General features: G+C 38.2%; 1 long non-coding RNA gene across 1 annotated transcript in view; it reads right to left on the reverse strand.

The window, feature by feature from the left end:
• Positions 1-3917: 3917 nt before the first annotated feature.
• The window catches only part of LOC140458541 (uncharacterized), a 43544-nt gene continuing 24946 nt past the window's right edge, over positions 3918-22515 (reverse strand). Inside the window, exons 3-4 of the long non-coding RNA XR_011953506.1 lie at positions 9229-9298; positions 3918-6198 (exon numbers count right to left, since the gene is read on the reverse strand). This is a non-coding gene — a long non-coding RNA (uncharacterized lncRNA). The remainder of the gene's footprint in view (positions 6199-9228; positions 9299-22515) is intronic.

Consider the following 22515-nt stretch of genomic DNA (forward strand, 5'->3'; position numbering starts at 1 on the left):
ACTTCTTTTCTTACGATGCAATGAAAGCAATAATCATTTTGTAGCATGCATGATTGGAAAAAGCAGTCTTTTAATATGACATACAGTGAAGACTAACCTTTTTGCAAATATGTAAGAAGTTCATAAATTCAAAATGTAGCATTTGTTGAATTTGCAACAAAAATAGTTATAATTTGAATTGTCTCTTGCACAATTCAACAGAAGAGGAGCTTAAAGATTGTTAGAATAGTTTAAAAAATGTTTCCAGTGTTATTGTACTACAGTCAATATCCATGACAAATTAGAATTATTGTTTTAAACAACATAAATCGTTGTTAACAACTGAAGTATTAAATGTACTTACTGCATGGACGAGTAAACAAATGCTTACTGTTGTCATTAGTCTCAGGAACAATAAGATACTCAGGTTATCCTACTGAAGAGTAATTAGCTGATGATGAATATCTTTGTGTCGCTTTATGTGCACTGTTTTGTGTGAACATTGACTTCAAGAAAATTGAGATATTTACATGAATTAGGAATAGATTGATAATTGGGTGTTAAGGATCTTGTTTAAGATTAGACTTTTTAAATAGTTGATAGAATTGCTGAGCAAAACACACTTCAGATATCATGCAATAAATGAGATAAGTGATTGTGAGAAACGAAGTTCAGTCACTTCAATAACTTCAGTCCGGAACAAGACCTGAATCAGTAGTATCGTTTATTACGCTGTTGCAAGAGGGGTGTATGGGTTCACTGTCCACAAGGCACACACACACACATACTGAATTTAACGAGTACACAATATTTATGTAATTCATTTCTCTTCCCTCCTCCAATTGTTCCTCCCCTGTTTACAACTATTTCAAATCTAAACCGGCTGTTCATCTCTGAACTCATCCGGCCTTGTCCGTAACAAAATGTTTATCTCTGGCCTCACAAGGCCGTTTGACCACCTCCCTCTGTGGTCTTATTGTTATTTATCCTTCTTCACTGCCATCTGTTTCCATACGAACCAAAGCAATATTTCCTTTTATCCTTTATTTACACCGACCCTTATGACCTTTTGATGTTTTTTTGTTTCTGCTGAAGCGGAAACAGAAGCTTGTAACTTTGTACAGGCATATCTAGCTTAACCTACACCCCCTCCTCTCACAATACCTTAACGATTTGGCTGTAACATCTACCATTATTTGCAGGCACATTTCATTCTTGTATGCACATTTTAGCTAATACAAAAGCAATTATATATTTCCTTCATATAGTTTTCATTCTTGTTAACTCAGCTCTTGGCTGAAACAATTATACACTGGTGCGAGTTCATTTACCTTGAATAAACAATTATGATTGCAGAAGTAACACTGCTTTACATATATCCCACAGTGATAAATATGCAATGTCAAATTTCAAATGAATGCACTTGGATATTTTCACAGCAGTTCAATATCACATTCAATATAAATAGGTGAGTGGAAAACGAAAAACAAATTTCAAACAATTCATAAACAGATCAATAATTAAAAATTGATAAATAAAAGGAATTGGCATTTGTTTATTTGACTGAACAAGAAATTTATTTTTTTCTCCTCATTTTTATAGCACTGGAACATCATGTTCTATGTACTGTTTGAACTCAGCTCTTCAGAACAAAAGAAAATCAATGAATATCATTACTTTCTATATTTCATCTGTATGACTGCAACATTCTCAAATATTTTCCAACTACCTTCTGTTATTAATGACCTGAAGAAAATAAATAGCAAATACTTTGATTATTGGAATGAATAACAGATGGAAGCATATCTAATATTGAATTGAAAGGCAATTCAATTGATTCTTAGATATTTTCTAATCAACATTCAGAGCTGCTCTGGCACAATTCTGTGCAAGGTGGGAATTGAAACTGTACCTCCTGGTCTGGTAACAGAGACACTATCAGAGCTGCACAACATTCCTTCATAATGTTCCCAACCAGGCTGGGCAGGTCTATAATCACATGCTCACTGTGGTTACTCAAGTGAAAATTAATCAGATGTTTATTGTGATAATTGGATTGGAATTAAATGGATGGATCCTGTGTGTATAATGTACTTAAAATTAAATCGTAATTTACAATAATGATGGGAGTTAACAGATGTCTTAATTAAAAATGATTTTTATGATAATTTGTGGAATGACTTGACAGTTTTGTGTGATTACTGTAAATTGATAAATAAAATTGAATACAATCATTCTACATGTTCATAATAGTTTCTCATTTTATGAAATGCAACGTAATTTTTTGTTCTACACGTAAATTGGAACAAAATGATGACTTGGTCAGTCAATGAGACTATTCAGCTGAAGACAACTTTCATTGTTTCTGAAAATGTCTGGTTTCTAAGAAGCCACCATTTCCCGTGAGTGTTTAATTAAACAAGAAAGATGTCAATCCTTTTTTTGTGTACTTCAAAAACATTCATCGGAATTTAAATAATTTTGCACAAGAAAAATATTCAACTCTTATTGTGATTAGAAGCACAATAAATGTTAACGTTGAAGTGAATTACAATCAAATCATTTCAGAAGTGTTTCCAAGTTTAAAATGAAAAGCAATATTCACAATGATTGAGAGATTCTACATTGCTAAGTCCTTGCAATAGTTATGACACGGAACCATAATTCCACATTTACATCCTTTACTAAATTGAACAATTATTTCATATTAGCAACAAATTGATTTTAAAACGACTATTAATGAATTTAAGAATAATTAGGTATCTCATCTTACTATTCCACTGAGTAATGTGCAGAAATAAAGAGAAATATTGCAGTGTAAATAACTGGTGTTCTCTGAATATCAATGCCTGAGATGACTGTGATCTTTCAAATGAGCAAAAGTCAGATATTTCCAATGGATGTCGCAAGGGCAGTTATTGGTCTTTTCTGGGTGTATTGGCCCGACCAAACAGGTTTTTACATTGTAGCATTCACAATAAGAAATATGAAAAATATTAAAAACACATTAACTTAGACTTCGTAACAAGCACAAAGTGCTGTGTAATTATTGTAATTGCTCATTGTTTCTAGAATATTGATAGACAAATTAACTTAATATTTTGAAAGCACTTTGCTCTGACGTCGATTACGTAATAATTAGGATTGATAAACAGAAAATTAATGTATAAAAAGTCGCTTTAATAATTCTAAAAAATACTCAGCAACAATTGACACAGTTCAACATTGGTTTTTTTTTGTTGAGTCATGTCTATTTGTTTAATTTTTATCGTGATAAATGTTTAGACATCTATATCAGAATAAGGAAGAAAATAATTAGACTGGGAAAGTGAGTACTATTGTGAACAAAAGGTTGAATAAATTACATTTGGTACAGAAAATTATTTTGCACAAAATGACTGATAATACGTGATTATTGTTCATTGACAACTACTGCTGGAAGTAAAAGAAACAGATTCTAACATTCCAAAGCAGTTTATTTTTCTTATAATGAAACTAAAATACAAATCATTTTAGAGGTCACATGATTTGAAAAAGTGTCATTTAATGTGATATTTGAGATGAAGAATCGTTCTTTTTCCCCCAGTGCAGTCTTTTCAATAATTTAAAATTTAGTGTTATTTGAGCTAAAGAACAAATGGGTGTACCTACATTGTTTTCTTGCACACAAAAGAAGTAAAGTCAACAACATTTTTAAGTTTCGTAGAGTTAATTAGCAAAATGCATTGAAGCTAATCATGCATGAAGTGAGATAAGTGAGAGAGAGAGACAAATTAAATGTTCAAATGAACACGTCGATATTTTGAAAGCATATCAATCTTATGAATTATGAATAGGTGGATGGAAAATAAAAACAAATTCCTGACAATTCAAGAATGAATAGTTATAAGAAATTTAATTTGTTCAAAGCACAGAACAATATTTAGATGAATTGCAATATTTAGTTACAATTGTAGGTGATCAACTGAACAATGAATAATATGAAGTTGCATTTGGTTATTTTGCTGAAGAGGAATTTTGACTGTTTATTTTTTCATCTTTATAACACTGGAGAATAAGGATTTATGTGCTTGAAATGTCTGAACTAGGTTCTTTCAAACAGAAAAAAAATCAGTATCATTTCTTACACTTCCAAATTTAAGATTGCAACATTCTCAATTACTTTTTCAAGGAATGTTGAACTCGCAGATATGATACATTTTATTAGTGACCTGAAGAAAATAAGTAATAGATATGGCGATGATTGAAATGCACAGCAGATTGAAGTATATTTCATGTTGTTTTGAAAAGCAGTTCAATCTATGCTCAGGTATTGTCTCATGAATATTTGGAGCTGCTATGACACATCTCTGCTGAAGGTGGGAATTGAAATCATTCCTCCTGATCTTGTCGGAGAGACACTGTCAGAGCTCCACAAGGACCCTTCATAATGTTCCCACCCCGGAAGGGTAGGACCATAGTCACATGCTTTCTGTGGCAACACAAATGAAAACGAATCAGATGTTTATTGTAATATTTTGTATGGGAATTAATTACATATTTCCTGTGTGTAATGAACTGACAAAATGAATTAGTATTTACAGTAATGATGCAACAAAGCAGTAATGACTTTAATTAAATATGAATCTCATGATGATCCATGAGAGGAAAAAATGCCTAATCATTTGATCATTGTACACTGATGAACAAAAATCAATAAAATAAGTCCATATGTTCAAAGCAAGTTTTCACAGAATAAAAGGAAAGTTCAAATGTTTTTGCAACATAAATGAATAGGAAAATAAATGAATTAGTCACACAATGTGACTATTCATCTGAAGACAACTTCCCTTCTTTCCAGAAATGTTCACTTCCCAAAGTTCAAAATGTACTGTGACTATTTCATGAAACAATAGAGATGTTAGTTCCTTTTGTCGTACTTCAAAACGTCACAAGAATTTTAAATGATTTTGTTCCATGAAAAATGATTAACTTGTACCGTGTTTATAAATACAGTAAATGTTAACATGTAAGCGAAACATAATTAAATTAATTTAACTTTTGCAAGGGTTAAAAGAAATATTGATATTTACAATACTCACTGCAAATCTTTACATTATTTCATGCATGAGCCATAATTCCACAGATATACCCTGAACTATATTGAACAATGATTAGATAATTGCAGTAATTGGATTGTCAAAATTCTATCAGTTAATTTAAGAATACTGAGAAATCCTGGTTGATTATTTCACTGAACAAAGTGGAGAAACGACCAGGAATTATTCTAATGAAAAGTAATTACAGTTCTCTGAACACTTCAGGCTGAGATTACCGTGATCATTCAAATGAGCAATCATCAAATATTTACAATGAGGCATTGACTGAGAAGTCATTGGTTCCATTATGGGATCGTTCAACTGAGAAATAAATTGATTTTTATATTGTAGTGTTCATACGCAGAAACAATTGATGCAATTGAAATGCGATTCTCACTATATTTGTTAGAAAGACTAACTCCAATCACTGTACATTTATTGTAATGGCAGTGACTGGAAAAATAACATTATAATCCGTAAAAATAAATTGATTTAATATTCTAAAAGCACTTTGATGTGATGATTATTGGATATTCATGAAGATCGGTAAACTGAGGAATACAATATAATGGCTAGCTTTATGTATTCACAACAATGATCCATTCAGTTATTATTCAGCAGAATTATTTTTGGGTCAAACATGCAGGATTACAAGAATGACTTGTTTCTATCCATTGGTTTGCTTCTTGAGACGTGCTTTTAATTTATATACTTTTGTTCATGACCAATGTTTAGACATTCCTGTCAGAAGTAGGAAGTTAATAAGTAGATAGTGAAACTGCGCATGACAGTGAACGTAAGATACAGGCAACTCCCATAATTTTGTGATGATTGTACATTGATAAATAACTTTGGAGTAAAAAAAAGTAAATCAACATGTTCAAAGCAGTTTTTTTGCTCATAACAAATTGAAAATTTAAAAAATCCTTCTGCAGTGCACATGATTTGAAAACACATCAGTCACTATTAAAAAAGAATACCAGTCACAGAAAACATCGGCTCGAGACAATAAGGCCCTTATGAAGAGTATTCTATTCAACAGTAATTCGAGGACCTTGAACATCTTCATGTCGTTCTTGGAAAGAACACTTTTCAATCCTGAAGTTTTATTATCGTAAATATTTCGACATTTGGATCAGAACTAGGAAGATAATGAGAAACGATTCACATGAGTATTTTCGTGAGTGAAAGTCAAAATAAATCTACAGTGCCAAGTTTCACTATTTTGTCTGAACAAGCAGATAAAGATTTTTAATGTGCAAGCTCAAAATGTTTTCAAGTACAGTTGTACTAAGCCAAAATACATTATTTTATTTTGCAATACTTCAAGGGGATTGGAAATCTATGCATGCTGATGTTAGCGTCCTCGCTCATTTGTAATAAAACATTGTTATTGGGTTTAGCGAAATACATCATGTGCAATTACTGAACTGAAATGTAAGAAATCAAGTGCATTTATTGGATGGAACTGCTCACCAAATGTTTACTGTGATTCTTGTTCTCAGAAACAATAAAATATTTACTCAGGTTTTTCTCTTGAGCAGTAATTAGATGACCAGGAAGACATTTGTGTGGTTGTGTGTGCCGTGTTCAGTGAGCATTTTTTTTCAATTACAATTATATTGTATTAATATAGGAAGGGATTAATAATCATGTGTTAAAGATCTTAATTAAAGTCATATTTTCTTTTTAAAATTACAACAATTCCTTTGTACAACAATAATTTGGAGATGTCGGTGTTGGACTAAGGTGCATCCAAGGAACAGGAGAATCGACGTTTCGGGCATAAGCCCTTCTTCCTGTTCCTTTGATGCTGCCTGACCTGCTACGCTTTTCCAGCAACACATTTTCAGCTCTGCAGTCCTCACTTTCTCCCTGTTGGAGTAGGATGAACAAAGTTAAAAATCACATGACACCAGGTTATAGTCCAACATGTTTATTTGGAAGCACTAGCTTTCAAGGTTATGGCTCTGCATCTGGTTATCTGGTCTCTCAGGAGAGACACTACGAGAGACTCAAGTGCCTTTCATTATCTTCCCAACAAGGAAGGTTGGGATTATAATCAATTGGGATTACTCAAATGAAAACTAACCAGTGTTCATTCCAATAATTGGGCTGGGAATTAATTAGACTGTTTCTGTGTAATGGACTCAGAATGAACTAGTAATTCACTATAATAATGGTACTAAGCACATATGCTCTTACTTAAAAATTAATATCAGGATAATTGGAAGAAGGATAAATCGACATATCATGAGCTTATTGTAAATTCATAAAAAATACAACTGCTGAATACGTTAAAGCAGTTTTTCTTATAAAGAAAAATATGAGAATGTTTAGCAGTCGGACGGAATCAGAAGAAAAGGTCATTCACTGTGACTATTCAGCTGCAGACATCTTCTCTTCCTTCCACAAATGTATAATTTGCAACAATTCCAAATATATTCTGATTGATAAAGGAAAGAGCAAACACCAGTAAATTCTATCTTTTTGTTTACAAAAATTGTCAGAAATTTAAATTTTTTTACCTTTAAAATATTTAAATCTTACTGTGATCAGGATTAGAATAAATCTGTGTGTTGAAGAAAAATATAATCAAATCAATATTTGGGAGAGTGAACACTGCAATATTTTTCCATCAGTTGATGTACTGAGCCATAATTCCACTTTTCTATCCCTTTATGGATTGATCAATGGTTAGATATTAGCAATAACTAAATTATTAATATACTGTCAGTGAACTGCATGTTAATGAGAAACTTCCCATTGTTGTTTGTTCGAAATAAACTGTAATTATTGGTGAAATGTTATTAGATATCTCTTAATCGATGAGGCAGTGATTACTTTGATTGTTGAAATGAGTAGTATTCCAATATTTCCAATGAGCATTGGATGGAAAATCGATGCTTTTTGGTGTAGACCTGATTATTTTGTTTTATTGTAGTATTGGCAGTAATAATCAATGGATTAGATTATGATGTGTATCACACATGACTGAATATTTTCAAGTTTTCTAACAGGTTTCTAGTCCAATCTTCAGTTTAAAAAGGGTAATTTTGGCTCAGCACATCAGTAACTGCAAAAGTTTTCAACACATCTCTAAAGTTATTAATATTATAATTTTTAAAAAATCAAAAAATTACCTGTGTAAATGTCATTGACTCTATCTTTAGATTATAGTCATGTTCGCTCTCTACTTATTTTCTTCCTATTTCTGACACCACTGGCTAAATATTGATTAGATTAAATGTCATATGAGTGAGATATTAGTTTTCTCTCAAAGATCTGCGCAGCACAAAAATGGGTCCTTTGGCCCATAACGTTGTGCTGAACATAATGCAAAAGAAACTCATCCGTTCTGCCAACCCTTGGTCCATATCCATCCAAATTATCTAAATGAACATTAAATAGCCTTAATGTATCTGCCTCCACCACCAACCCTTGAAGTTCATTCCAGACACCTACCACTCCCTGTGTAAAAATAATTGCCCCTCACCTGCCCCTTGAACTCCCCCCCCCTCCACCCGCCCCCCCACCCAGCCTTAAATGCATGCCTCATAGTTTTGACGTTTCAACTCTGGGGAGAAACGTCCTGACTGACAACCCTACCTATGTATCTCATGATTGTATAAACTTCAATCAATTCTTGCCACAGCCACCGCCACTCCAGAAAAAAGCAGCCTCTCCAAATCCAGGCAGCATCCTGGTAAATGCCCTCTGTACCCTCTCCAAATCCTCCATATCCTTCCTGTAATGTGGCAAACAGAAGTAAATACAATACTTTAAGTATGCCTTAACCAAAGAATTATGAAGTTGTAACATGATATCCTGACTCTTGTAACCAGTTCCCTGACTAATAAAGGCCAGCATGCCATTTGCCTTCCTTACCACCCTATCGACTTGCATGGACACTTTCAGGGAGCCATGGTCTTGAATGCCAAGATCCCTTTGAACAACAAAGCTGTTCAGGGTCCTGCCATTAACTATCTACTTTTCCGTAACATTTGAGCTCCCAAAGTGAGACACCTCACACTTGTATGGATTAAGCTTTACCTTTATTTCTCTGGCCATAGCTGCAGTTTTTCTTTTTCCCTGCTGCATTCTTCGACAACCTTCTACATTGTTCGTAACTGCACTGAACTTTGTATCATCTGCCAGCTTATTAACTCACCAAATTAGATTTTAATTCATGTCACTTCTATATATTTGTATCATAACCAGAAGGGTTCCAGTACAGATCCCTGTGGAAAAAAGACAGAAAATGAGGGAAATGAAGAATTCTTGAATAAATGAGGGTTTTTTTCAATGTTTGGCATATTGAGATGAGCTGAGAGAGGAAAGGCAGCAGCTGGTACAATTACAACATCTTAAAAGACTTTCGGACAGTTACGTGGATAGAAAACATCCAGATGAATATGGGACAAACACAGGAAAATGGGAATAGCTTAGTTTCGGAAACCTGGCCTGAATGCCAAATTGGGTTGCATGGCCTGTTTCCGTGCTGTATCAGTCTAACTTTCTACAATTCAAACTTGACTGTGATGGGTAAAGGAAAGCAAAAATGGGTGTTAATTCTATTTTGTGTCCATGAAAAAGTGACATGAATTTTAAATAATTGTGTCACATGAAATAGTTCACTCTTATTGTGATTAGAAATACAATGAATGCGAACAATAAAGTGCAATATATTTAAATTAATTCAACTGTGTTTCTATGGTTAAAATTAAAATTGATATTCACAATGATTGTGCGTTTGTAATACTGCAATATATTCACATCAGTTCATGTACTGAGCTAGTATTACACATTTATACCTCTTTCTGAACTGAACAATAATTACATATTAGCAACACATAGATTTTTGAAAATATATCAGTGCACTTCAAAGAAGGCGATATTTAATGTTGCTATGTGACTGTGCAATGTGTAGACATGAACAGCAATCATTGCAGTGAAAAGTAATTACAGTTCTCTGAACTTATAAGGCTGAGATTACTGTGATTATTCAAATGAACAAAAGTCAGTTTTCAAAGCATGTTGGATGCAAAATCATTGGTTCCACTGTGGGATAGTTGACCTGAAAACAATAGCATTGTTACAATGGATTAAATGAAACAATGGATTAAATTAAAATATGGATCTGACTATACATGTTAGAAAGACAAACAAATTATTCTGTAATTATTATAAGGATAATGAATTCATAATAAATGTTGTAATCTGAACAAATAAGTTGACTCAACATTTTAAAAGCACTTTGCTCTGATGTTGATTAGATATCATTAAGATCGGTAAACAGAAGACTAAAGTAAAACAGCTGGATTGATGGATTGAGGACAATTCAGTAAGTATTGAAAAGAAATGACTTTTGCTCAAAATGCAGACAATACAGAAGTAATGTACTTCATTCAATTAGTTTACATGTAGAAACATATGTTTTTAATTTATTTAATTCTATCCTGATCGATGTTCAAACACTTGTGTCTGAATTAGGAAGAAAATAAGGAGATAATGAAAGTGAATATCAGAGTGACCACAAGATACAGTCCATGACATTTGATAGAAAAAGGAATTTGCATAATTTTGTAATTATTGAATATTGATAAACAATTAACTCCTCAGGTACTGAAGCAGTCCAACCCCAAGAACAACAAGATCTGAACAATATCCAGGTTTGGGCTGACAAGGGTCAAGTAACATACATGCCACACAAATGCAGGCTGCGACCATCATGTATAAGAAATGACCTAACCACCATCACTTGACACTCAATGCTGTTACCATCACTGAACACCCACTATCAACATTATCCTGGGGATAATCATTGATCAGAAACTGAATTAGTCTCACCACACAAACACAGTGGCTACAAGAGTAATTCAACTTCTGGCTCCTGAAAGCCTGCCCAACAGCTACCAGGCACAAGTCAGGAGTGTGATGGAATACTCCCCACTTGCCTGGATTAGTGCCGTCCTAACAACACTCAAGGAACCTATGGCCACTTCCATCTCGAAGAACAAAGGCAGCAGTTAGATGGAAATACAACGACCTTCAAGTTCCCCTCCAAGGTACTAACCCACCCTGACTTGGGAATATATCACCATTCCTTCGCTGTCGGTGTGTGAATGTCCTGGAAATCCCCACCCCGATGGCATCGTGGGTCAACCCACAGCAGGTAGACTGCAGCGGTTCAAGAAGACAGCTCAGCACCAATTTCTCAAGGGTAACTAGGGACGGGCAATAAATGCTGGGCCCAGCCAGTGACAAGCAAATCACATCAAATAAATATTAAAATAATGTCTGCAAGATCAAAACAGCTCCAACGCTGTCCTAGCTGCAATCTCTGCCTCTTCTTATTGACAAAGATAAAAGGTTACCTTGCTCAACTTTCTCATCAGTACAGTACTCCCCCCAGCCCTCTCTTATACCAACCAGCAGCATTTCCATCACCAGCAGCAACTCCACTTAAAATATTTTGTCAGTAACTTTTCATTAACTGGTTACTTCAATTACAATGCAATCTTTACAAACAGACCAAGTACCTTTTCGGCAACAACAAATTTTCTCTCAACTTTTCTTGATCTCTCTCTGCCATTCTTTTTGGTTATATGAGGTAGGGAGGGGTGGGATCACCACAGTGATGAAAGATATATGTAACACAGTGAGACAGGAAAGCTGGTATGTCTCACGTTGACTCTTAGACCCCACACAGTGGAACAACACATTCATTGCATAATAAACACAACACAACATTTCAACCTGGTGTGACAGTAATAAAATGTGGATCGGTTGGACAGGCTGGATTTGTTTCAGCCGGAGTTTGGGAGAGTGAGGGGTGACATGACTGAAGTGTCTAAGATCCTGAATGGTTTGTTAAGGAGGACGTGGAAAGGATGTTTCCTCTTGTGGGTCATACGCGAACTCGAGAGAACTACTTTAAAATTAGATTCACCCTTTCAGGACAGAGATGAGGAGATTTATTTCCTCTCAGAGGGCTGTGCAACTTTGGAACTCTCTGCCCCAGAAGGTGAGCTCAATGAATATTTTTAAGACACAGGTTGATAGGTTCTTGTTTAGGGACTTTGGGGGAAGATGGAATACAAATCACTAACAGATCAGGCCTGGCCTTATTGAATGATGGAGTGGACTTGAGGGGCTGAAACTTCACCTTCTGCTTCTTTCTCACATGACACAGGACTGAGAGCTTTGTTGAAAATTCCTTCACTAGATGTAGGTGCCACTGGCTATGGACAGCATTGATTACCCAGAGGGCAGGTAAGAGTCAACCACATTGCTGTGGGTCAAGGGTCACATGTAGACTAGATCAGGTAAGGATGGCAGCTTCCTTCCCTAAAGGACATCAGTGACCGAGATGAGTTTTTCCTGACAATCGAGAATAATTTCATCAATAGACTCATAATTCTCGATGATTATTGAATTCAAACTGCTGAAACTGACTGACCATGTGGCTGTCAGTGAATCCAACACAAGGGAATGGAAACATTGCTCAGAGTCTGGTTCTGGAACATTCAACACAACGAGGAAATGGAAAGTGAATAATTAGCTAAAAACCAGGCCACTGCTGTGTTCGAGACAAAATCATTCAATGTTCAGTTACTGAACATTACTGACTCACAGAATATTCTAACCTGCAGAATCACAGTAAAAAGGGAAAGTAAACAACATTCTTGGCAAAGACATAATGAACCAACTGCTTGTATAAAAACAGCTCAGAACAAAGGGGCTGAATCCTCCACAAACTGACAAATCAGATTTGTAGATAGAGATTGGAATTCTTCAGAAAAAAACCCTTTCCTGCTGATGGTGTGTGCTAGAAACCATTCTCAGCGTGATCTGCCACTTATTTCCTTTGAAGAGAATTTGTTTCCCCTCACAAAAGGAGGTGTGTTGCTCACTTACAGACAAAGGAAACCTGATCTGAGACTCGAAAGTTAATTCAGCTATGAGTGACAGTCCACTGCACACAACAAGAGCTCAGACCACAACAGATTCTACTGAAACCAACAATGCAATGAAACTGACGAACTGGTCTTTATAAACATGCAGCCTCTCTCAATCAAATAATCCCAGTCAACTTCTCAACATTTTAAAACTATTAATATCAATGAATATATATTTATTTCCATTCCTAATTTCCTCCAAAACATGTATCTGATTATTCTTTACAAAATATATTTTAAATGGTGTATTCCAAATCACAATTCATTTCCAATTATTCTCAGTGCAAAACAACTTGCAAACTAAAATAGTTTTCACGTCAATAATGACACTGGAAACTTTGTTATGTAGTTCAAACCATATTTCCAAATATTGTTTTGGTTCATTATTGCAGTGAAGCTAAAATTAAAGTCTATTTATTTTCTCTGATATCCTTCCATTACTTTATTCCCTAATAAAAATGCCCACGGTGTAATGGGTGACAAACATTAAATAAAATTGAATTTTCAATGCAAGAACTTGTACAAATAATCACATTTTATTCAGTTCATTCATTGTCGTTGATTATCAGTTATTTTCATTGTATGATCACGTTAAATTCACTTAAATAATCATAGTAGAATTTTCACTTCTATAGATATGTAAAGTGAATGTCAAATTATTAATATTTCAAGTAAAACCAAATTCACATTTTGTTCTGTTTGAATCCAGGAATGACAGGATGTGTTACATTATTATGGGAAACAGGAACAAGTGAAGGTGGTGGCTCTCAGACGTGAGGTCTTAAAGCCAAAGGGCCAGGAGGTAGTTACAGTGGGGGGAGGTACCTAGTGCCCCGCTCTCCTCAGAAGGCAGTGAGGATGGTGACACTGACTGGAACGGGTTAGATGACAAAGCTCCCACGTATGGACAGAGGGACGACAATGGGTGGGATGACCCACCGCCCTATAAGGTCTAGAAGGCCGTGTCTATGGCATCGCTGGGCATCAAAGCTCAACTTGGACAGACAGTAGGGAGCAACAAAGGGAACTGACAGAAACCAAACCTGAACCGTCCACCCGCTGAATAACAGATGTTGGTGAATGAAGACCCAGCCTGATAGAGAAATGGTAATAATGGGCCTTATTGGGACAATATGGATGAATTAGTAGAGGTACACAGTCTCACCGAATATGATGTATGGACCCTCCCTCAGCCCAAGATGCCCTGAAGTGTACAGCAGAAACTGTCCCTGCAATGAGAGGATGGGGTGCGAGACGGTTCCCCCCCAGAGTACAGCTGATCCATGGCGCCAGGCATTTACAGATATTGCAGGGACACACTGGGGAGGGAACAGGCTGGAACAAGGGACACATGTTCCAGGAAACGAAGTTAAGCAGCTCTGTGGCCTGTTTGGTACTGAGCAGAAATCCCATCTCACATACCACCCCCAGAGCTCAGGGACAGTAGAAGGAATGAAGCAGACACTGAAAGCAAGTCTGACTAAGGCCCTGACAGAGACAGGCCGGGATGGGTTAGGGTACTCCCCACAATCCTAATGAAACTGACATCAACCCCAGCAAAGGGACCTGAGCAATCCCCCTTTGAATTAGTGACCGGATGGACTAATGCAGCTGTCAGAGGGCATGGTAGTGGGAGGGCAGGAGATGTACAATGGCAAGGACAGGGTGAAACAATTTGTGAAAGAACTGACAAAGCAACTGCATGAGCTGAGAGGGGAAGTTGCAGACGGACAGAGAATCAGAGACTGGGAAAGGGAGCTCATAAACATCCGAGCTGACATCCCGAACCCAGGAGATCGGGTCAGGGGGGAAATATTAGGGGAACGTATGAAAGAAACACATCCAAATGCTGGACTTGGCTGGGGGAGCCACAGAATTCCAGAGAGGGAACTCTTCCATCCTGTATTAGTAAGGAGCTCTGAATAAACATTGGTCGTGCTGCTCAGCACAGAACTCAAGGCTCCTCTTTGATATTTCTCCCAGCAACAGTTGTGCAGGGGTATGTTGGTGGCTGGAGGTCTGTGACCAGTGCCTCTGTTCCACAAAGGTCAGAGCTGGGACATCTGTTGTTTTTAATACATATAAATGATTAGCCTGAAAATGTAAAGTTTGTAGATGGCACAAAGTGAAGAAGTTGTGAATCGTGAAGGATATTGTCAAAGGAAACATCAAGGACGAGATCAGTTGGAAGGTTATGCGGAGAAATTGCAGATAGATTTGAATTCAGACAAATATGACGTGATGCGTTTTGGGGGGCTCATTGTAAGAGGAATGTATAAAAGGAAGGGCCCTGAGCAGCATTGATATACAGAGGGATCTTCAGGTGCAAGTTCACAGCTCCCTGAATGTGGTGAAGGAGATGGATGGCAGGCTTGCCTTCTTCTGTCAGGGGAGTGAATATAAAATTGTCATTAGGCCACCTTTGGGGTATTGTGTGCTGTGTTGAGCACCGCATTATAAGGAGGATGTGGAGGCTTTGGAGAGGGTGAAATGGGTTTACCAGGATGTTGCCTGGATTGGGAGAGGTTGCAAAATCTCGGATTGTTGTCTTTGGAAAGTCAGTGGCTGTGGAGTGATCTGAGAGGCACAGACAGAGTGAATAATCTGAATCTTTTTCCAAGTGGAAATTACTAATTCCACAGGCCATAGATTTAAGGGGAGAGGGGGCCAGTTTAAAGGAAATGAAAACCGAAAGAACAGCAGATGTTGTAAACCAGAAAGAAAAACAGAAGTTTCTGAAAAAGCTCAGCAGTTCTAGCAGCATCTTTGAAGAGAAATTAGTTTATATTTCTGAGGAAGGGGGACCGGACCCGAAACATTAATGGATTTTTCTTCACAGATGCTGCATGACCTGCTGAGCATTTCCAACAACATCTGTGCAAGTTAAAAGGGAGTTGTGTCAGACAAGTTTCTTATGCCGGAGGTGGGCAGTGACTAGAATGTACTTGCCTGAGAGATGGTAAAAGTAGAAACAATCACAATGTTTAAGAGGCATTTGGGCAGACAGACAGGCCTGGGTTGGCAGGGATATGGATCATATACAGGCAGATGGAATCAGTTTGGAATGGCATCATGATCCACACAGACATGGTGGGCCGATTATTCCGGTGCTGTACTGTTCTGTTTTCCAGGGAGGAGAATGTGTGGAGCGAGAGATAATATTTTGAGTTTAATATGTCTCTTCTTTAGAACACACAGTAAGTTGATGCATTTTGAGAGAAGCAATGTAGAAAGGGAATATATATTTGAATGGCACAGACATAGAGACAGGACAGCAGGAATGCGGGACAATGTGTACAAATCCTAAAAGGAGAGAACATAAAGTATTTTGAGTAAACGTATAGGATGCTGGGCTTCATTAATAGTGGGAACGATAACATACTCATGGAAAAGATACTGACCATTGACAAAGTTCTAGTTGGGTCACAGTCAATCATTGCATCCAATTGTGGTCACCAGATTCCTGGTCAGGATGAGGAAGTTAAAATACCACAGAGGGGCCTGTGCCATACTTTGCTTCTCTTTCAGGATGCATTGGCGACTCAAGGGTTAAACATTCTCCTGCCAAAGGTCTTCCTGCCGTATTGTAAGAATACAAGGCCTGTACTCTTCCAATACAGACTGAACACCTCAGTAGGGGTGAGGCTGACCGTATCTTCGAAACAGAACCTCTTGGACCCACACATATGGATTCCAACATAACCCCAGAGAGAACAATTTGCCCTTTCCAGACAAGACAGAGAGCCCTGGGCACAACCCTGTTAAACTGCCTCCTGCTCCCATTGTCTTACCTCCCCTCCATATTAGCATAGGTACGTGAATCCCCCATTTACTGAAGGAAGAACCCTTCTGCCTTAATCTCTTCCCATCAACACATTATCATGAACAATACGATAATCAGTTTCTGTAATCCATCACACATTATCACAGTACATTGGCATTCATCAAACTTTGTAAATTCATAATTACCAGCTTTAAACTATGTAATGGCAATCGCCCATGTGACTGATATGCCTTTGTCTAATTCTTATTAAATATACTGTCTCTGTGGGTAAGGCAGAGATTCGTGAAGATGGGTCTATACAAGTAGACACTCGGCTATTTTAGAGATGCTTTGAAACTCTTGCCAGCTGTTCGATAATAAAGCTACTGCTGTTGTACAGAAAACTTGTGTCGTCTGGATTTGTGGAACAAAACAGACATTTACAAGGAAGGATATGAGTGATCTTCAGGGTGTGGAGTACAGACTTACTGGAGTGGTTCACTGATGAAGAAAATGCAGTCACTGGATTGATTTGAAGAGATTGCTATTTTCTTTGAAATAAACAAGTTAAATATATTTTTGATAAAGCTGTATAAGATTAAAACAGACCTAGATATAGCAGACAAAAATATCTGTATTTGATAGGTGATGGCACAAGAATTAAGATCAGAGGTGAGGTTTTGAGACAGTGGGAGATGAGTAAGTGTTTCTGCTGACTGTACTGGCTGGAAATATGCAGAACATGCTGCCTATTATGGTGGTGCAGGCAGAGAAGATGAATGATTGATAAAAAACAATTTCATCAGATCGGAGGGAAATAAAATCGCAGAGTTTAGGGGACGGATGGGGAATGAGAATGTTGGATTCTGCTACAGAGAGCCAGTTTGGATTTGATGGGCTTCTTTCTGTGCTATAATGCATTTTATTTGGACTTGCTTAACTTGCTCTGGTCACCAATTAAATTGTCATTGAGGTAAATCTGCTCAGGGTTCCTACTCAGACCAATACAGGCTGTCCCTCCACAGCAGGAGATAATGTTTACTGCTTTCTACTGGGTTCTGGGGGTGGTGGGGGGTGGGGGGGTTAGTGATACTAACGGTGTGTGTAACAGTCTGCCAGTATTTATCTGAAATGGCAAAACACCAGTGCAGCCAGACCAGGGATCGACTCTGGAAATGTGGGGAATACCAGAAGGGAATTTTTTACCCATCCCACCTGGACACTGGCCAAACCAGTCAGACTGGGGAGAAGCTGTTCACCTGCTGTGTGTGTGTGTGTGTGTGTGTGGGGGGGGGGGGGGGGGGGAATTCACTCAGGCATCCATCTTGCTGAGACACCAGTGAATTTACTCATAAACACAAGTTGAAGGATTTTTTTTTCTCTTGTTCACACCAAGTCACCAAGTAATGAACAATGGTTTTGGCAGTTCATAAAGTTTTGCACATAGAGAACTTAGCTTTAGAAATGTTCACAACATCGTTGAACATGTACAGATTCACACTGGGTGGAGACTCTCATTTTCCTTTATTCATTCACAGGATGAGGGTGTCGCTGGCCCAGCAGCATTTACTGCCCATCCCTAATTGCCCAGAGGGCAGGTAAGAGTCCACCACATTGCTGTGGGTCTGAGGTCACAATGTAGGCCAGACCAGGGAAGGATGGCAGCTTCCTTCCTGAAAGGGCATTACTGAACCAGATGGGTTTTTTCTGACAATCGATTAACCGTCATCATTAGATTCTTAAATTCCAGAGCTTTTTTTATTGAATTCAACTTCCCCCAAGTGCTGCAGCAGGCTTTGAACCCAGGTCTCCAGAACGTTATCTGGGGCTTTGGATTAACTGTCTAGTGACAATACCACTAGGCCAATACTTCCCCACATCGCTGTCCATCTGCACAGAGTGAACAGCGGTTTTCTGGTTCATCAGAACAGGGTAATCACACATACGTTTGCTGAATAATTGCAGGAGTTGGATGTTGATGGGCTTTTGAACCATGTATTCTGGGGTTTGTTTCTATTGTCTTGTTATCCTTTGGGGATAAAAACAGTTTCAATTAGCTTTATATTAAATGCATGGCAATCAAGTCGATCCCATAACTCTCAGGCTGATTAGTTTCTGTAAAAGGACTCTCCATCTCCCCGACCTCCTCCATCCTCACCTCCAACAGTACAATAATCTCAGAGTCTCTTTGTGACTATGAATGAGACAATCTGATCAGCTGCTTCATTCCCTACTCCTATGTCAAGTTGGATCTAAAACTCCCATTACTGCAGTTGTGATCCTGCATCGTTGTACAATGATGCGCGCATTACATTTCTTGGCCTATCAGTGTTCATGATACTCCATGTAGCTTCTTGTATATACGGTTTACAGTGCAAGAGTTTAGCTCATTCCTTCCACCAACAACAGTAGAATGGTACTCCAACAAAAGTTACAGAATCACAGCCCAGCATATTCCCAACTTGCCTCTTATCATCAAACCAGAGTATCAATCCTCATTCAACTGAGAGAATTCAGGAGGGCATGCCAGTAACAGCAGCATGAATACCTAAAAATGAGGTGTTAACCTGATGAAGTTACCAAAGAGGACTACTTGCGTGCCTAACAGCATAAGCAGCAAGTGATAGACAGAGTGAAGCAATCCGGGAAACAACAGAACAGATCTAAGATCTGCAGTCCAGCCACATCCAGTTGTGAATGAAGTCAGAGCACAGCTGGAATTCTGAGGACAGTTCTCTTCAAGATATTAACCAACAAGAATGTCAGACTGGATTAATTATCATAAAACTCAAGTCCGTTTGATATTCATATATTTACAATCAGTGTTCAATTCACCAAATGTAGCTGAAGGTAAAGGTAATCTTCAAATGATTGTAACAGTGGAGACATCTGAATACTTGATCAGCAAATTAAAGCCTGTTGTGTTTAGATAGTAATAATTTTAAAGAGATTTTAAAAAGTAAGGTGATGTGTATAATGGAAGAAATTGATTGGTAGGTATCTGATAATCTTGTTTTAATCTGAAGTTAATTTAGGATTAGTGAACAAATAAACACATGGTAGGGAATCCCAGTCCCATGGAGTGCACATCCAGTTCCATGTGGGAAAACCAGGACACTTCTTGTGAGAGCGACAACCACAGGAACACGGAGGTGACATGGGAAATGTCAGGAACATTTGTTTGACCACAGTTAAAGTACTGCCCACACTTCTGATCCCCTTATTCTAGGGTTGATGTGATCACACCAGAGAGGGTACAGAGGAGATTAATCAGAATGTTTCTACAATTGGAAAATTTCTGCTCTGAGGAAAGGTTGGATAGATTGGGAATGATTTCCGGGGAGGATGAGCTGCGATTTAATTGAAGTGATAAAATGCTGAGGAATCCAGATCGAGTGGATAGGAAGGAGCTATTCATTAACTGAGTGGTCAGAATCTGGAGGTTTTTGATTGAAACTAATTCTCAGAAAGAAGGGGAGGGACAAATTAATTTCACTCAGAGATGGTGGGGAACAGGAACTCACTGATGGGGTGGCAGAGGCAGTAACCAGCATCACATTAGAATAAAAGGACATGGATGAAACTGAGATGCTGGAACATGCAGAGCTGCGGACTAAAGTCTGCAGAATGGGATCATTGTGATTTATTTAACATTTCTCCAGAATATTAAACTCAAGTCTAATTTGAGAATTTATGAACATCATCCGACCTGAATTCCAAATGTCAGAATAAATTTATCAGAAAGTTACAGCACAGATTGAGGCCACGTGGCTCATCCTGCATGTGTTGGCTGTGATAGAACTATCCAGGCTTTACAGCGTTCTGTACTCACCAACGAGAGCAACAATTTCAGACTGCGTACTCTGCCCTCTATGTTGTTATAATCTGTTTTTATAATATATATCTTTCATAGCTGCATACCTTGTTTCCTGGTTTCTTTCCCAGCCCTAACTCCATTCCCCGTGGCCTTGAAGGACGACGATTTCTGCTGTTTAATCTCTCCTGTCTTCCCCCATGTGCCAGACTGTCTTTTTGTCCTTGTCTCACCCCCACCTTGCTCACAACTTGTTACATTTCTGATGGTTCCCAGACCTCTGTGACTTCACTGCACCCCCTGGGTCAGTGGCACGAGTTTTGAATTCTCTTCCTCATGAGATAATCAGAAATCTTTCTGGCTGCAGTTTCCCCTAGATTTTATTTTGAAAATAAAAGAGGATTTGCGTCAGAGTCAAGTATTTTGAGCCTTCATCCACAATTCTGAGCACTTAGACATAATTTGAGACCCTCCCACAGATGTACAGGTTTGCTGGATTGGCCGTGCTAACATGACCTGTAGTGTGTAGGTTAGGTGGGTTGGGTTAACCATGGTAAATGTGGGGTTATGGGGGTAGGGTGGGGCAGCAGATCATTGCAGACTCGTTGGACCGAATAGTCTCTTTGTGTGCCTAAGGGATTCTGTGATTCTAATTAGTTGTGATTGTCATCACATTTTCCTAATGCCAGGTTCATTCAGCTCAGGTAGACACGCTGTCTTGGTGTTTCTGTGGGTGCTCACTCAGTCCTTTCCTTCTGTTTTACAGCAATTTCACACTGTACGTGAGGGTGGGAATGAATGTGTAAATATAAATATTCCAACCAAAACCCCTCACCTGTTTCTGCTACTAGCATCACTCACAACAGGAAAATAAAGGTACAGTCACAAATCTGACAGAAACGCAGACGTTATAATCACCAGGAAAGGCTAAATAGCTTAAAACTCTTTTCTTAAGAAAAGAGGAGGCTGAGAGACAACCTGGTACAAGAAGGAAGCTTTGTGTCTGTATTTTCAGAGATTTGAGTTTGAAATCATTGGGTTGAAGCATGTTTCACTGCCCCAGGTCATCAAAGGTGCTATCGAAATGTGCATCTTTCTTTCTGTCTATCTGTCTGAGTTAACAATCAGATGGATAGGTCATTGTCTGACTGTTTTCCCAAATCCCTGATTGAATCTGCCTCCCCCCACAATCTCAGATGCCTCACCACTCACTGGGTCACGGTGAAACTCTGCTGTTATCATGAGAGCTTTCTTTGCGGTCACCTCTCTTAGTGTTTCTGCCTAATCCCCACTTCCCTTCATTAAATCCCAGCTGTCGATAGTCCACCCACATGGGTATGTGGAAGAGCATGACAGGAGATTGGATTGTAACTGACAGTTCAATGGCCAGAATGAAAGAGGAAGGAGGAAATAAACAGTGATTGTGGAGCCCAGGGGATACAGACTCCAGGATTAGTCCTTGTAGGCATTCCCGCAGTAACACGAGACAGCATTCCATGATGAGAGTTAACCGCGGGTGGCCAGAGAGGGAGTCACTGAACATGAGCAGGTTTAGTTCAAACACAGGAGGTTGGTTCAGTCAGTAACAGTGTGTTCGACATGGAGGGGAAGGGAGCAGTGAGGGGAAATGTTACCACAAGCTGCAGATGGACAACTTACATTGGAACAGGGGGAGGCCATTCAGCCCCTCACTTCTGCTCTGCCATTCAGGATGATCATGGCTGATTTGTGGACTAACTTGCAATTTTCAAAACCCTCCAAACTCAACAATAAACTCCTCTGCAACAGACAAGATGAATATTGAAAAACTGATCATCTGCAAATGCAGGGAAATCAGGAACAAAAGCAGACATTGCTGGAAAAAAATTCAGCAGATCTGGCAGCATCTGTGGAGAGTGAACCTTTGGGTCCAGTGACTGG

The sequence above is a fragment of the Chiloscyllium punctatum genome, chromosome 33 (assembly GCF_047496795.1).
Source record: "Chiloscyllium punctatum isolate Juve2018m chromosome 33, sChiPun1.3, whole genome shotgun sequence".
Classification (NCBI taxonomy): domain Eukaryota; kingdom Metazoa; phylum Chordata; class Chondrichthyes; order Orectolobiformes; family Hemiscylliidae; genus Chiloscyllium; species Chiloscyllium punctatum.